We start from the raw sequence: 14,063 nt of genomic DNA, 5'->3' as shown, positions 1-14,063 counted from the left end.
TATGAGGTTCTAAAGACTAAGGTCATTACCTCGTATTGAATAACTTGGGACAATGATTTAAATGAGAGGATACCTCTCATACTATTTAATTAATAAATTGGGGTAATTTAAATGGACTAGAAATTGCCACATAGAAATTATTTTGCTCTAGCCCATGAGCATGATAAACACTAATGCTATATTTTTACATATTCATGTAGAGCATTTGAAATGTGAATTATGAGAGGTGGAATCACCTCAAAATTCATTATGGTTAATTCTTAATAAATGTTTGAATTTTGAAAAGGGATTGCCTTGTTATTTTTATTGCAAGTGTTCTATAATGAATCAAGGGTTGAGACCAGTGGGGTTGGATAGAGCATTTTATAAGCTTTCTAGAAATATAAAATTCATCAATTTTGGCTCAGTAGATATTTTACTATTTAAATTTGAACATGGCATCAGTATTGAATTTCAGTTAAACGAATTAATTTGATTTGAATTAGTGGGCTGCGCGGGAAAAGCTAGCGGGCCAGAGAGAAAAAGAAAGGTGGGCTGGCCCAGCTGCGCGTCTTGCACGCACGGGCCGCCTGACAAGGGGCTCCACCTGTCAACAAGTTATAAACGCCAAAGCGGTATGTTTTAAAGATGGCCATAGGATTAGATCAGCGATCGACGGACGAGGGTCGTCGTCGTCATCGACGAGAGCAAACCCTGGCCGCGGCGGCAGAGGGGGTCGGAGGGCTCACCGGTGGCCGGCGATGCTCGGGATTAGCGGCGCTCGACGTTGCGGACGATGAGGAAGCCAACGGTGGTCGTGGCAGCTCCTGAGGTGGACGAAATCGACAACGAGTTTGCAGGTGTTCTGGCGGAGCTCCGGCGAGAAATTGGGGCGGCTCCGGCGTCAATATGGATGAGGATGTGGCCGAGGAAAGCGAGAGGAAGGAGGGGAGCAAGATGGTGTGACGATTGAGGGCCGGGGTGCGCTCTATTTATAGCGGGCGACGAGTGCTGCGGGGCACGGGCATGGCGATGGTGGCGACGGTGCTACAGCAGCTCAAAGGCATGGGCGAGGTGCTAGGACTAGTCAGCGTCGTCTGGCGGTCCTTGCGAGCATCATGACGCAGCAGGAGGTGGACGGGAGCGTGCGGGCGGCGTCAATGTCCTCGCATTACCGTGGCGGAGGACGTCGATAAGGACGACGGCGACAGGGCACGCGCGGGCAGGTGAGCATGTCTGGGAGCTTCCTGGTGTCCTGGCGAGTGGGTGGGAGAAAGGAGAGGGTGAGGGGAGGTCTGAGGCGACGGGGCGAGGCCGTGTACTGGCGTGTCCAGGGGCGTGCCAATGCACGCTCTGGCGCGTCGTGGCTGACACGGGCACGTCCTTGCCTGGGCGTTGCACGCGTCTCCTCGGCCAAGGGCTGGCATCAGCAGGTTCAGAAAAGATAGGGGAGGCTTAAGGACAAGGTGAGGTAGGCTAGATGGGAGAGGAGAAGAAGTTGACATGGGGAGTGGCATGGTACACACGGCATGGTCATGTACTTGATGAAATCATGCATGATCATTGTCTCTGGTGCTTGGCATTGCTCAAGGGGTGCAATGGGGTGCTGAGGAATGTCAATGGAGCTAGGGTTTAGGTTAAAGTCCACTGGATATTTGAGTGTATTAACATTCCAGATTATTGCACACACGGTGCTCGACAGAATGGCCGCAAGAAATTTAAATTCAAATTTTGCAAAAATATTTTATGGGTGTGATTCAAATAATGTTTGGCATCTCCTGGTGGTCTTAGTTTGCAAAATGAAGTTGGTTTGAGAAAATCCAAATTTGATATGATCTTGAATCTGATTCAAAGTTGCTACTTGACATGCTTATAATAAGCAATTGAAAAAGAATTTGTATGGTTGGTCAACACGAAATGTGTTCATCTTGATGTGCTCTTGGATGAGGAGAAAAGAATTGGGAAAGTTTAGTTTAGAAATTTCTTAATACAGGGGCTGAAAATAGGCAACAAGCTATTAATTTCAGAAATGACCATTATCATATGTGACTTGGTTTTGATTTTTCTTTTGATTTGTTTTGCATTTCCTTGACACAAATATTATTATTTTGAGTTTAGTAATGTTTCCAAACCATTTATACAAGGTAAACATGGCCTAGGTGAAGATTTGCAAAAGTGTCCATAGGCTCATATGTGATGCTATTTTTATTTTATTTTTCTTTTATTTTGTTTCTCTTTGATCCAAATTGTATTCTTTTGGGTTCATTTAGTATTAGGTTAAGTTTGTTAATGGTTAAAAACCATTTAGGTAAAGTAAATATGACATAGGCCAATATTTGCAAGTATGGCCATTTGCTCACATAAGACTTTACTTTTATTTCAAATTTCTTTTTCTTTGTTCCTCTTTGATTTTGAAAAGGATAGGGTTTAGGGTTTAGAAACATGTTCCACACTTCAAACAAACAATCATGGCAAAAATCACAACATACATGCATGATCACTATGCACAACAAGTAATTCAATTTAAGTTTTTGTTGGCTCCAAATTTTGGAAAAAGGGAAATTCATTTTCTTCTTTGTTTTAAAATTTGGGATGTTACAATACTCCAGGAAGGATCTGGACAAGGGATATATCCAATTGTATCTAATGAGATCAATATGGAGTTTGGAAGAGATCATGATCTGTTCAAGTCAGTTCCACGTTCCGAAACAAGAGAGCGTTCGAACTTCGGGACGAAGTTCAGTTTAAGGGGGAGAGGCTATAATATCCCAGGTTTAGAGGCTATAAAATGAGAGAACACCAAAGTGTGCATTGCATTCATGTATAGAAAATCTGGGGAATTTTCACGCAAGTAACTGAAGTTTCACTTGACTTGCTGGAATTGAAGTAGATCATCAAGTCAAGTGCTATAAACTTCACTGTCATCTTTGCTAAAACCTTGTTTTGGGTAGAGATGATTTGATCTATGGGACAGATCAAATAGAATTAGCTTTACTATAACAACACCTTAAGTAAGGGTCAACTACAAGATTTTATAAAAGATCTCAACATGACATTCCTTACAACAACACATGAATAATTATTCAACCATAAATCAAAGAACATGAATAATTAAGAAACTATTATTTACTTATCTTTTCTATGTGTTTTTACTTAATCAATGTTCCTACCATGATGCACATGGTATATCTTCAACTACAATATTGTACCTAAGCCAAGGACATTCATATTCATTCTTTATCAACCTTTGACTATCCAATCGTGTTCATTCAAACCTATTCCTATTAAACCTCAGAGAAAGTAGAGAAACATCCATATGTTTGTACTATCCATTGACTAGAACCTAGGTTATGATTTAAACCCTATCCAAGTGAGGTAATTGTTGATACTAACTAATATTATAAGAAATACAAGCTAAGAACTCCAACTTATTTCATCAAGCCAACACTTGATGGTGAGTAAGAGCCTATTTCTCTAGTAATCCATTAAGAGGCCAATGTTATGATCATTACACCTTGGTAATGATCATAAACCTTAGAGGAACCCTACCTATCCAAGAGAACTCAAGCTAAAAGTGTATATTCAAGCATATTGACCACTACTTGATCTTAGAGAGGAGAACCATGATTCACTAATGAATCATTATGAGGCCAATACCTTGATCATTACAAATTGGGTAATGATCATAAATCCTAAGGATCTAGGTGAGTGTGATGAGAGGAATAATAAAGAGAGATTAGTGAGTAATAAGTTGATGTCCAATGCATGACCATGCTTTGTGGATTTAGAGGATAAGTAAAACTTGTGGGATTAGATACCATTCATCACATGAAATGATAGGTATATCACTAGTAGTTAACCCCAGACCAATCCTCATGCCTTGAGTGGAGAAGTGGTGGCATTAACTTAAACCTTGCTTATCCCAAATAATTGGGACAACCCTAGCATTGCCTTGATGCATGAATCCTAACAAAGTGAGGAGAATAACCCTAGCCAATCAAACATAACCAAAGCTTATGCCCATAACCTAATCCTAGTTGTGTATCACATGGGTGATCACCACTAAAACCCTAGACCACATTTGAATTTCAATCCAAGTACCACTTGGGATTATTAGTAGAACTCTGCCATACCTCATGCTCATTCATACTTCAATTAGTGAAGCATCACCAAAACCCTAAACCCTTTCACATAGGATCCACTCCACATAAAATATGGTTCCCTAACTTGTGTATCATGGATCTCAATTACAAACTCAAGCAAGATATACTTAAGATTAAAAGCCATTTAAGGGATTTGAGTTAAACCTATACCCAATTATATTTTGCCTTCCAAGTAATTTGTTTAGTTGACCAAATAGAAATAATATATTATAGTTTGGACCATCACCTTATCAAGTGAATAAACCATGATGAGCTTAGGATTGATTTTAAGTAATTCAAGCTAGAAGTTGCTAAGAAAGATTAGTAAATATAGAATTTATTTAACCATCCTCCTAAATCCTTAGAAATAATTATCCACATAAAATCATGACCCAATACCATTCTCATTACCATTTATTTTAAACTCTAGCCATAAGTAAAATATATGTGAACTATCCATATTGCTAAGTACTAACAAAACCTAATAATGTGATTATCATGTATCTGTTACAAATTTCAAATCATTTAAACAGATTTGGTTCCTAAATTAAAAAGGAATTGAGATGAACACTTAAACCCATATCTATTTTAATTATACCTCACAAAAATACCAATTTACTCAAATATTAAATATTTGTTTGAACAACACAATTATGGAGTAGTCATTATTATCACATCCTTGTACAATTCAAATGGTTGAGAAACCTACAAGCAAAGTAAATTTTGAATTTGAATTCAAACAACAAATAACAATATAGAAAAACAGAAAATAAAATAGAAAAGAGAAGAGAGAGAGGAGCTTACCTGGCAGGCCGTCGCAGCCCACGAAGGCATCCAGCAGCAGCCCACGTCGAAGCCCAGCCCAACTGGAAACGGTCCATACCGTTTTGTGATTAAACGGAGGCCAGCGTCTTCGTCTTCTTCTTCGGAGATGACAGCGCAGAGGAGAAACCTGACCACGTCCTCGTCGTGGATAACCTCGGCCCGGACGTCGCCAAACCCTCCAGAACCGCACCCTGTCGATCTCGCGTCCGTCTTATCCCTTTCGCATCAAGATTCGTGCCCAAATGCGCTTCACTGTCGCCATTGAATCTCGGCCAGTGCCGCTGGCGAGCCGACGAACCAGACCATCCCTCGCGCTATAAAACCACCTTGAGCTCCGCATCGCAACCCTAATCCTTCGCCCCCCTTTCGCAAGCTCTATGTATCTCTCTATCTCTCACCACCATCTGATAGCCGTCGCCGGTGTCGAGGAAGAAGCCGACGACTGGAGCCACCCCTGAGCATGTAGCATGGTCGAGGAGGAGCGCCTCGTCGTATTGATCATCTGGGAGGAGCCTAGCATCAAGGGGAGGTCTGAGTGCGGTTAATTTCAGGATTTCCTTCCGTGGTACATCACCGGAATCGGCGAATTTGAGGTCGATTCCATCTTCAATCAACACCGGCGACTAGTTGGGAAGCACCAGGGTGAGCAGACGCATCCTTAGACCTCTTACTCGTGTCGTTTCATCAACGGTAGCCCGAGTTAGCCACTTCGCCGGAGTGCACCGCCGCAGGACATGCTCGCCGACATGTTTCCGGCGACCCTTAGCCTATTCCGCCACCACCATATGGTTCTCCATCATCTTCTGGTTCGAACGGAACAAACCGCGTGTCTGCGGAAGCCCTGTAGTGGCGGCGCCGTCCTCTGATGGTCGCCGGCGTTTAAACGCCAGCAAGGTCAAAGGCCACAGTCAACATTGACAAGGTCATGCATGCGTGGTAGTCGACGTGGACACAGGTCCCACCAGTCAGTCTCTACGGGTAAGAGTGAACCGGTACGTTTATAATTTTGTTTTATTTCAAAATTCCAGAAAATTACTGTAACTTTACCAAAATAAATAAAATCCATTTTAGCTCAGAAAAATATAAATAGGATATCAAAATGCTCACAAAAATAAACTCTATTCAAAAAAAAATATAATATAAAAATATTTGTCAATTTTTTTTACTTATTTTAACCTTTATTATTTTATGCCTTTTCTATTATCCTTAATTCAAATAAAATTTATTAATTAGTTTAGTTTCAAAAATAAATAATATCTAATCACTAAGTAAATAAAATGTTAAGATTTAATTTCTTTATCATATTTCATTAACTTAAATATTAGTGGTATTTCATAAACCATAAATTGCAAATTACTATTTACTATTTCCTTTAAATAATAACAAAGTAGAAAATATTAAAAGCTAATATTAAGTTTGGTATTTCACAAGTTGTTTATTTTCTTAAACCTTTTAGTTAAAAATTTATTATTATTTAAATAACAACTATAAAACCCTAATTTCTAAATTAAACTCTAATTAGTAATTACCGTAATTATTAAATCTCTTGAAATTGAGTAAAACTAGGAGGCATAGGCGCGGCGGTACGCCGCGCCCGTGGTCCTATATCTGTTGAGAACGTTGTTCAGTTAAATGTTTGCGTAAAATTTATATGTGAAGACATAATTGTGTTTGCGTGGCATTGACCATATTTCTATCAACTTTCCGTAGTAGAAGTAGTCTTCAAATATTGGTTGAAGATGGGCTTGACGGGTCACGGAAGTTGGTACGGCCCTTTCCCACATGTAGGTAATTATAATAACATTTTCTATTCTTAATGACTCCGAGGCAAGAACGAAAAGAACAGAGAAGAGAAAACTGAGGAATCCAGAGAAAAGAAATGGTCTTCGCGCGGAAGATGCAGGGGGTGGGGGACGAAGGTGGTAGTGGCGGTGGCAGGCGATGCCGGACTTGTATTCCTTGCAGATGTCTAGCCGTCTATTCTGCAGGCGCGAAGGCCCATCTCTGTCAGCAACTCAGCATGGGCGCCGTTAGGGGCTGGGGCGGAATGTGGCATCGGAGCAGCTTCCGCGCGTTGAGAGGTGCTAGAGCCCGTTTGCACGGCGCGATGGGCGTCAGCGGGAGGGTGCAGCGAGAAGAGAAAAGCGAGAAACTATAGCTACTTGAGGATGGGTAAGATCAACCATGCATGGATCCAGCCGTTGGTATGTTTCTTCTGTCTCCAGTGTCTCAGTAGCGGCGATATTATTTGTTGTAGCAATTGCGTAGATTTGAGTGAGAATTGTCGTGCTGAAGAAATAGGAGTGGAAAGAGAGGCTGGGCGTGCCCTGAAGAACTGTGGAGCTGTAAGCCTGTAACTGTCTAAGGATGAGCAAAAGCGAGAATCGATTGCCCTATCAGCGACGGGTATGTTACTTTTCCTGCAGTGTCTGAACTCTGAAGAGCCCTGTTTGTGTGGTATACTTGGTAGATTTTAATCAAAGTTTCTATGCCAAAGAAATTCAAGTGGGATTGAGGGCGGTGTTGCGGTGTGAGTGGAACTATACAGTGGGGAAATAGAAGCGAGAAACTGCAAACCCCTGAGGATGAGCAAGAGCAAAAATTGATTCGGCTGTCAGCCGTCGGTATGCTCCCTTTCTCAACCATAACACGCTGACACAGCCCGTTAGTTTGGCCATTCTGCTGAAAAATATTTGTTCGCATTGTTAATTAATAACTGTAAACCAGAGATTTCGCAAAAAAAAAAAACTGTAAACCAGAGAGGTTAAAGTAGGACAACTAATAGTATAGATGTGAGAGATTTAGATTTGGAAAAAGATTACTTTTAAAACACGGGTATCTTGTTGTCTGTGTAGTTTGCGCACTACAGTTTTTTTTGCTTGCAATCTGTAGGCTTATATAGCCAGGCAACAGCCAGATAGTTTCAGAACATAGAGATAACAATAGTGAAAAGCAGTTCTATTCAGTTGAGCCCTAGCGTGAGTGGTCATACAAACTCTTACTAACAACGGGAAAGTAGAACTAAAATGGGAACCAGGAAAGCTAAATTTTTATACACTGGTTCGCAGATACACAGGAGAATACAATGCAGTGAGAGATGTACGGAGAAGATAGTTTTCCGGTCGACACCTAGAGATGTACACAAAACGAAAATGTGGCGAAATGCCCCCTACATGGGAACCAAATGCATCAAGTGGCTTGAGCTCTGAATCTTTCGTGTTTAGCTTGTCAACCCACGAGCCATTTACATCAGCTGCTGTTTACTGGTACCAAAAGCCTGGCCACGATGCAGAAAGCATTGTTAACACCGCAGGTAGGATCGGAATAGTTATATATAGCTCTGTATGGAGTTACTGATTCGGTATTTAGGCAAATGGTACCATGAGAGAACAATCATCCCTGTGAAGGGCGAAGGCAGTCAAGGTGATCTGCAATGAGTTACAGAAACAAAGCTAAAGCTAAATGTCATAATAGGCTAGTTTACCAACCAATCTATCTCAAAACAGCCAATCAGTAGTACTCTACTTCACAACATACACTAAGTAGTAATGGTAGAACACTTTTACTAAACGGCTATGAAGTAAAATAGATATTTTTTAATCTAAATTGCACCAAGAAACCTGATATTCTTGTAGTCTGTGAATAGTGACTACACAACTGGTTATTATTCAATGCATACCTTAGCCATTACTTCAAAATAAGGCTCCAAAATAGTACCATTACTTCAATGCAGAGAAAAGAAAACCCCGAGGTACAAAATTAGAGAACACAGAGCATAAGGCTTGGAAAAAAATGCACATCAACTTCAAAATATATCTTCGTATAGGGCTATGTCAGAGCCATTTACTCAGGCATAAGAAGCCCCTTTCCCACGTACAGAGAGAGAGTACACGAAAAAAAAAAATCGGGCGTCATATGAAGAGAATGATCTACTTAGTGTATGCAAGCCTGGGAAGTACAATAAGAACAATAATTCCACCATCAGAAAAAGGACACTTACATATTGTAGTGGCTAGGAAAATCTGACTCTGTTGCTGAGTTCCTTCAACCGAGAGTTGGGACTCTTGCAAGCTTGTTGCGAACACATAAATCATTGGGATGACTTAGCTGCAACAATTGCCGAAGAGTGAACGATTGTCAGAGGATAAACAATTTTCGCAAATAAAATGAAGGAAAGTGCTAGGCAACAGGCAGGAATCAAAATGCACCATTAAGTCCACAGGTAACGTGCATTACTATTTTCAAGGTATGTGTAGCAAACTTGCTATCCCTTATGTCTTCTATTTGATGCATCACGTGAGATCATCAGGGAACTAAAACAGCAAGGCCACATATCGTAGATAGAAACTTGAAGTGATCAAGTTTATTTCATCTGTATGTGAAATACATGATTGCAGAACAAAAATAGCAAGGTACTGTACGAAGATAGGCATTTCAAGTGATCAACTATTGTTCATCACTTCATGTCTACATGAAACAAATAATTACAGAATTAAAATAGCAAGGCAGACGGTATGGAAAATAGACAATTATAAAGTATAGTTCAACAACATAGCTGGTAACAATGAACCATACAATCTCGCAAGCGCGTCGAATGATTCCTCAAAAACATAGCTGCAAGTAAAAAAATAGGTAGATAACCATTAATGGCAAGTTATGAAACATGGAGGTATCCTCAGTTCTAAGAACCAAGTAAAACCAGTTTTGGCACCCTCCCTGTCTCCTCATCACTCCATACGTACCCGTAAGTTTGCCAAAGCTCATATTAGCCTAGCTCGCTAATAATGAAGCTGCAATTGCAACTGTTTTGTATGACCATCTAACCGTAGTTGACATGGTGTTCCCTTGCAATAAAGGCATGTTCAAATTTGCAAAGTTACAAAGGAAAACATGGTGAATAATTTGGACGCCCCCCTAACTCCAACCATCTCTGAAAAATCAAACAACAAAGACAATATTTCAATAAATTTCGAAGTGGACTTGTAAGAGCAATCTCAGTCTGGAATATTGCAGAGAAAGTACTCGAATGTGAACTAAAAGAGTGAGATTCAGTTGAGTAAATTTGCAGTATATATAATGAACAATCACATTGAAATAAGCTATATAGATAGAGATTACCTCAACACCGAAGGAATCAACATCTTGAAGTCGTTGGACGGCCCTCTCTTCGCACTGACAATGAAGTATGCTGCTGATAGCTTCTCTGAAGATGCGACAATATAATTAATATTAGTAGGCTACCCTTAACCTGTAAGACAACAAATCACTCATGAGTGCCAACGCAATAAAAATGTCATATATGCTCGCAGTCAGGGGATAAACAACATCAAAAGCTCAATAGGATTTAAATTTGGTGCATCAATGAAAAAGCTTATCAATTCTATCAGCAAAAATAAAAGAAAACTTTGAGATTGCTTAGTGAAATTTGAGGAAACGATTCCAACTGTCATCTGATAATGTATTAAGAGCAAATCAAAGAGTGATATCACACCCAAAATAATTGTGCAGAATTCTGCATATTAAAGATATCAACTGGTACACTAAGCTGATATGTAGAAATGTGATGGGCTGAAAATGACAAACCGATACACCAAACAACAGGTAGGTACATCTCCTTGAGCACTGGAACAATTTTCAGGTATTAACATATATCTGTATGTAGCCTCCCTGTGAAATCAAAATTATTTACAACTACTCCTTGATATCATGTTACCACCAAATTAGTAGATGAAACTACAATTAAACCACAATGTATCTGTCTGATCTTGAAATGCAAAAGGGCAAAGTTGAGTAGTAGTTGGAAAGATATTTTCTTGTTTAGAAATGCATGTCTAGTTCATACGCTCTTCTAAAAGTCATATGTCATATGTAATGTTTAGTGGTTTATAAATTGATTGTTCCTTTAATCTATACCATGGTAACTACAATTTTTCATAAGTTAGTCCTATCCTTACATGACCCCTATGCAATTTGAAAATACCAAATGTCTGAACTTATTGTGGCTACTATTCAAAAAAAAAAAAACTTACTCTGGAACAGCAGGCTAATTTGTAATCAACATACTTATGGCATTATACACTATCTTGATTCATGTCTATGCGGACCTCCTCCTTTCTTCTAACCAAGACCTGAGGTTACCCCAAAAAAAAGACCAATACCAAGATATAGAGCCACATCAGGGCTCAATATATTACTACCCATGAGTGGATTGGCGGTTAGACTAACACCAAGATATAGAGCTGTCCGTATGAAGTGCTCCAATTGCTCACAAGAAGAGGATTTATTCATGTGGGTGAGGAATATGAGAAACCTGGGTGGGGGAGTTGGAGTCGGGTTGCACACCTTGTGATGGAGCAGCGAGCAGCGAGGCTACGATCTGCTCGGATGGCATCTCGCCCCATCCTCGCGCTGCTCCTCATCGGCCTGTCCCGCTCGCTCCGCTGAGGGCGGGTCCGGGTGTGGCTGCACCAGGGCATCGACGGCCACGACCCCTGCTGGGTCGTCCTCCGGATGGCCTTCTCCATTACCGTCCTCCGCTCCGGCGGCGAAATCGACACGCATGGCGTCTTCAGCCTTGCATCCAGGCCGCCATGGTCCTCGAGGAGGGCCAAAGACGTGGGGGAATTTTGGACATGGGAGAGATGCACGTGGCAAGAAAAGAAAGGAGAAGAATAGGAAGCGGTGAATATCTAGATGAATCTTGACGTAGTCAATCGCGCAATAAATCTAAAGTGACCGGAACAACTTGCAAGATACGAAGGGAATAAACGCACAAACCGGTAACCGGTAACCACCCTACCCAGAAAAAAGGGAAAACCCACAAACAACGTGGTTAATTGACCAAATTTAGGGACACGCGTCAGGAAGTGGCTGAAGCAAATTGAAGGAAAATTACACATCTACAGTGCCTCAGCTAATCTTAGTGCGCTAAATTGATCAACTTTTATATAGTGTATAATGTTACACCCTTATTAATTTTATTTCAAAGTACTCAATCACATTAAATCTATTGCCAATTATTATTTGAAGAATGATATCACAATTTAAAAACCTAGATCTAATATGAATAAGAACCCTAATCTCATTATTTTATGTGATCATCCCAAATTAAATTCAATCCTAAAACCCTAGGGGTTTATAATATATGATCATATGAACTTCACTTTTACTTACTGAACCTTAATAAGCAACAAATAAATGCATGCTCATGATCCATGAAAATAAAACCAACTCATATGAAGTCATCATTTCATGTCTTTATGTTTGAATAAACCTTATATGATCCACTAGTGCCACTTAGGTGCAAACCCTAACTTGTCACTCACATATTAACATCATTGATCACTATTCTTAATACCACACCATTGGAATCAATCCTAACCATCATACTTTGGTATAACCATGGTGATCAATCATAATACCAACCTTGTGTAGTAATTCACATCACATACTCCTATTCAACAAAACCCTATTGAGGGTAATAAAACACCTAGTTTAGGAAACCATTATTGATTGCTTAGTGAAATAAATAGGAAGGTGTAGCAAACCCTAATGGTGAACTCATGGTACCACCTTAATAACCATCCTTTGATATGATCCCTATGATCAACCATAGAAATAAACCTGCCCATACTTGCTGCATATGGACCCATTCTACCTAAGGATCAACTAGTCCCTAAGTGAACTAAATACATCCAGTAGTAAACCCTAGAAGCACATAGCTTCTATTTATAGTAGTTCTTGTTCTTATTTAACCTGTTCTTCAAAAGTTATTCTTTTGAAGTAAATACACAAGTAAACCATAGAATCCCATAGTTCTTATTTGAAATACTTATTATTTCTCAATCGACCTCTTCTTCAAAAGTTAATATTTTGAAGTATAATATAAGTTAATCGCCGATCATCCATACTACCAGCCCAGTCGGCATCAGAAAAGGGGGACATGAGTGTGGATGAGGAGGACTGAAGCTACAGACCACAACCAACTGTGTGGCGAACATAACGCTGAATACGTTTGACTACAGACCAATGAGGTGTACGAGGCGCATGGAGGTACCGGCATACCTTGTTGACAACAAAGGATAGGTCAGGGTGAGTCACTGTAAGGTATTGAAGACCACCAACAATACTGTGATACTGCGTAGCCTCCTCAGACGAAAGTGGATCACCATCACTGCTGCAAAGACGCTCAGAAGACGCCATGGGTGTAGTCACAGGGGTGCACTTCAGCATACCAGCACTTGCAAGGAGCTCAAGAGCATACTTGCACTGTCGAAGAAGAGGACTACCAGATGATGGTGAGGAAACCTCAATCCCGAGAAAGTAGTACAGAACACCAAGATCCTTTCCATAAAACTCACAACGAAGTTGACTGATCAATCGAGGGATAGCCGCTGCTGTGGAATCGGGGATAATAATATCATCACCATATAGCAAGAGATAAACTGTAACTTCCTAGCGTCGTAGAATGAACAAAGATATATCAGTCACAGAAGATGAGAATCCCAATGAGCCAAGAACAAAACTGAGACGACCATGCGAAGCATGAGGAGCCCTGCTTCAACCCATATAGTGATCTGACAAGCTTGCAGTAATGACCATGCTTATCAGAATCAACAAAACCAGGAGTTTGCCACATGTAGACCTCTTCATCTAGAAAACCATTGAGGAACGCATTCTGAATATCCAGCTGCCGAAGATGCCAACATCGAGAGAGAGAGTCATAGCCAACAATAATCGAATAGTACCTGGTTTGACTACTGGACTGAAAGTTTCATCAAAATCTAGACCATATCGATGTTTATACTCTTTAGCAACAAGAAGTGCCTTATAGCGCTCAATAGAACCATCCGCATGAAGTTTCACCTTGAAAATCCACCGTGAATCAATAAGATTAATACCAGGAACAGGAGGTACCAGCCGCCAAGTTCCATGTAACATCCCAGATTTAGAGGCTACAAAAAGAGAGAATACATATGTGTGCATTGCCTTCATGCATAGAAAATTCAGGAAATTTTCGCGCTTTCAAATAAAACTTGTCACAGTAACTGGAGTTTCACTTGACTCGATGGAATTGAAGTAGCTCATCAAGTCAAGCGCTATAAATCTCAATGTGAC

The 14,063-nt window shown here is 40.4% G+C and overlaps 1 long non-coding RNA gene across 3 annotated transcripts; it reads right to left on the bottom strand.

The window, feature by feature from the left end:
- Positions 1 to 7,898: 7,898 nt before the first annotated feature.
- Positions 7,899 to 11,681, bottom strand: LOC127293255 (uncharacterized). 3 transcript variants are annotated; one of them, XR_011742626.1, is made up of 4 exons: positions 10,065 to 11,681; positions 8,947 to 9,876; positions 8,327 to 8,374; positions 7,899 to 8,223 (listed from the first exon to the last, which is right to left on the bottom strand). It is a non-coding gene; the product is annotated as an uncharacterized lncRNA (long non-coding RNA). The 3 variants fall into 3 exon arrangements; XR_011742625.1 differs by having other exon boundaries at positions 8,947 to 10,568; positions 11,289 to 11,681; XR_011742624.1 differs by having other exon boundaries at positions 8,947 to 11,681.
- Between the last annotated feature and the right edge of the window lie 2,382 nt (positions 11,682 to 14,063).

Source organism: Lolium perenne, chromosome 4 (assembly GCF_019359855.2).
Source record: "Lolium perenne isolate Kyuss_39 chromosome 4, Kyuss_2.0, whole genome shotgun sequence".
Taxonomy (NCBI): Eukaryota; Viridiplantae; Streptophyta; class Magnoliopsida; order Poales; family Poaceae; genus Lolium; species Lolium perenne.
Note: the sequence above shows the minus strand (reverse complement) of the source record. Positions and strands in the feature narration are given on the sequence as shown.